Here is a 3,998-nt window from a genome sequence, read left to right as displayed (position 1 = left end):
TATTATTAGAATATATAGAATGTTTACCAAGAGAAATCATATAGCCATTTGTAAGAGGTTTCAATAAATTTAAAATGAATAGTTTTTTCTGATGATGAGATTAAATTTCAAAAATGTGTCTTGAAATTCTCTAAGTTAAGACACTTCTAAGAAACTTGTAGGCCAAAAAAGATATTATGAGAAACACTAGAGAGTATTTCTGAGTGAACGATAATGAAAATATAAAACAGAAGAATGTGAGATTCAATGCTTAGAGGAAATCTGCGTCTTTAAATGGTCTCTGGAACCAAAGCTCTTAGCGCAGCACCTAGACACTCCAGAGCTCAAGGGGAATTAGCTTACAGTAGCAGAAGGAAAACGAGGGAAATTTAAGTTACTGCTGTTAAGAAGGACACAGACAAAACATGTTTATTACAACACATTTGACATGCACCTAAGAAAAATGACAAGACCAAGGTAAAAATGTAGCAAGACACAGAGTTTACTATTCAGAGCTGGGGCTCTGGAGTCCGGTGGCTGCGTTCGGATCTGTGTCCTTCGCTCTTACAAGCTGTGAATTTGACCAAACCTCTTCTCCGTACCTTGCTTCCTTTAGACTCAAGGACAATGGTATTTTATGATGTAAAGGAGTCGTTTTCTTAAGAACTGTATCAGTTCTCCCCTCGGCCACACATACACTAAAACTGCAGTGATACAGGGAAGATTAGCGTGGCCCCTGGGCCCCTGAGCAAGGAGGACACACAAATTCATGAAGTGTTCCATAATTTTTTGTAAAAGAGATCTGTACCAGGTACTACATGTTAGTTTTTTATACTGTCTTCTATCTTACATGCTTTTTTTTTTTTTTGTCTGAATTGAGAATTGCAATTAATTCTGATGGTTCACATGAAAACATTGAAGTTTTTAGGTAATGCTAGAGTTTTTCTGGGTCAGAGCTAAGCTATTAATGGATGTTGCTAAAAAGGCCACATCCGCACTTCAAAAGTCCATCGGCAATGTGTTTAAATTTGACCACGAAATGCGTCGACTTTAAAAAGAACTGCCCCCGGTGAAGTCCATTCTTCTTTGCCATGACCTCCCCTTAGTCAGCCTCCACCTGAGCTCCTGACACCCCCATCATCCTAAGAGTTAAGGCCTTAGGACGTGCCCAGAAAGTTGTGTGTGAGCCCCAAAGTGCAGCGCCTACTGGTGGCTAAGGGCTTCCTGGACCAGCAGGCAGAGCCGAATGCAGCTCATCTTCTGTACTCTGCAAGCTGCTAGGATCCGGGTTTCTCATCCTCGGGGCTGAAAGGCTGGATGTTTTTGACCATTCAATCCCGGGGCCGGGCGTAGTTAGGTAGGAAGGCACCCGCCCCTCCCTCCCATTTAGTCTTCCTCCAGCTCAGTGACCTTGGAGTCCGAGCCATGCCTTACACTCCCTCAACCATTGGTGTGCCGCTGCCAGCTGGTACGCAGCTCCAGGACTCAGCCAACAGACTGGCAGCCAAGGACACCACCTGAAGGCCAGGGCTGGCTTCTTCTGAAGGCCTCTGACTGCTGCCCAGTAAAGCCAGAGTTTGCTGCTTCGTCCAGACTCGGTTCCGCAACACGTGCCTCCTCACCAGGCAGAGAAGTGAGCCGAGAGATGGTCCACCAGGACAGAATATGAGCCGGGCCTGAGCGGGAACATCTGCTTCCTCTGGGATGCCCTTCCAAAAGCCTAGCAGTGTTTGCTTTCCAAGTGGATTCCCAGCAATCCAGGGGAGGAGGGGGCGGGGCAGCGGCACACAGCCATCGGTATCTGGGGCTAGGTGGCTTCACTGTGGTTTTATTCTGTGTCAAGGAATACTTAGTCTTTTTTAGCCATTCCATGTTCCGAGAGAGAGAGAGAGAGAGAGAGAGAGAGAGAGAGAGAGAGAGAGAGAGAGTGTGTGTGTGTGTGTGTGTGTGTGTGTGTGTAGTGTGCGCATAAGCCAAAATTCAAAACAAGCCCAGGTGTTGTTCCTCAGGGGCTGTTCATTTTGTTTTTTGAGACAGGGTCTCATTTGTCTGGAACTTGCCAACTAGGGTAGGTTCGTTGGCCAGAGATCCCCAGGGATCCACCTGTCTCGGCTTACCCAGTGCTGGGATTATAAGCACGTGCCACCGTATCTCACTTTTTCAATGAGTTCTGGGGATCACACTCAAGTCTTGTACAGCAAGCACCTTGCACACTACATTAACCCCCACGCTGAACTCCTTAAATGTCACCAATGAAAACACATTTCTAGGGTCATTCATTTCATTAAAGGACCCTGGATTCCCATCAAGCCACCCTGCTGCTCAGGTGCCCATCTGAAGCTCTTGGCTGACATATGGTAAGGGAAAGTGTCTCTAGAACAGGGCCATTCAGGTGGGATGCTGGTGGTCCTGCCTTTGCCTGTTTATGTCCGATGAACTGTCCTGGGTCTGGCTCAATCAAACAAACATGCATGCAATGTTATAAATGCTGAAATAAAAATAAATGATAGCCATTACATAAAGGGCTTACAGCATAAGCCTGGCATTAGCTGGGATCTGATCTATCTGATTTTATTCTTATGCCACAAGGGGAAAAAGCTCAAACTAGCCCAAATTATGACCTGGTGTATAAAATCAGAGAGGCAAATGTTTTGTTTACAATGAGAACGAACTTTCATGCCACTTTGAGATCGATGGGATAAACATATTTCTCCTTAGTACAACTTTAAGGAGAAATCATTGCAGGGATTTGTTGAACATTGAATTAGGAAAAAGAGAGGCTATGGCCAGCTGAACTGCAGAAGGTCGGGACCCGCTGGAAATAGAGATTTATAACCCGGGGGGGGGGGGGGCTTATTCTCCTTACCTGAGCTTAAGTGGACAGTGCCACCTCCATGCTTTGGTGACTCATCTCCTTTCTGTTCACACATCAGGCCAACAATCAGGGCCACTATATAATTTGTGACATTTTTGTTTACTAAAATTCTGTGGTATTCTAGTCCTGACTTCTTAGAAATCTCCTCTTGTCCGCCATGCAGGTTTGGAACCTTGTCTAATTCTTTCGTAGCCCACTGAAATGAAATGGCTCATCACACTCACTTCTATTACAGTCGATTGAAATGTCGGGGGTTCGCAGCATTCTTCTGACTCTAAGGGATGGGCAATTCCACTCAGAATGGGTGATATTTCTGGCATAGCTGGGCCAAGGGTTCCATGTCACTGACCCATTCCCATGGGTTTGCTGCTCTTCACTTTCAAGTATCTCCTGCCGCATGGTGGCTGTGGCTGGCTCTGGATGCACATCCTCCCGGTTGCAAGTCCAGTTTAAAGAGTCCTTCTTTTGTGTGTGTGCGTGTGTGTGTGTGTGTGTGTGTGTGTGTGTCTTTTTTTTAAATTTTTTATTTTACAATACTATTCAGTTCTACATAAAAGCCACAGATTCCCTTGTTCTCCCCCTTCCTGCCCTCCTCCTCTTCCCTCCACCCCCCCCCCCATTCCCACCTCCTCCAGATCAAGGCCACCCCCGAGGACTGAGATCGACCTGGTAGACTCAGTCCAGGCAGGTCCAGTCCCCTCCTCCCAGACTGAGCCAAGCGTCCCTGTATAAGTCCCAGAGTCCTTTTTTATCAATACTACAGGAAAGTCTTCCGCAATGAGATATCATTGGCACGGCTTAGTTTATACCCTCCCTGGATGAGTCGTGATTCGGAAGGAGACAGAATACATGTTTTGTTTAGACCTGGAAGGTACCACTGTTTCTGAGATCTGGCTTCTGCCTATGGATTGAGAGTGGGTGTAAAACCATGCTTCTGCTGCAGGAAGAAGGTAAGCAGAGTCCATGTAGATAGAACCTCTGGAAATTGCTGGAGAGGCAACTTTATCTCTCCCATCCCCACGTCTTGGGGGGAATGTAGTGGACAAGCTCCTGTTAGTCCACGTATGACCAAAGCTGATGGTATGGATGCTACGATGTATGACCTCTGCCATCCAGGAGCTCATTATAAGAGAATACATATGTA

At 46.1% G+C, this 3,998-nt stretch overlaps 1 pseudogene; it reads left to right on the top strand.

Annotated features, from left to right (window-relative positions):
• The first annotated feature begins 653 nt into the window (after nt 1-653).
• Nucleotides 654-768, top strand: LOC121821018 (U6 spliceosomal RNA; annotated as a pseudogene).
• Nucleotides 769-3,998: the final 3,230 nt, after the last annotated feature.

This window comes from Peromyscus maniculatus, chromosome 10, assembly GCF_049852395.1.
Source record: "Peromyscus maniculatus bairdii isolate BWxNUB_F1_BW_parent chromosome 10, HU_Pman_BW_mat_3.1, whole genome shotgun sequence".
Taxonomy (NCBI): Eukaryota; Metazoa; Chordata; class Mammalia; order Rodentia; family Cricetidae; genus Peromyscus; species Peromyscus maniculatus.
This window is presented reverse-complemented; position numbering and strand designations above follow the sequence as displayed.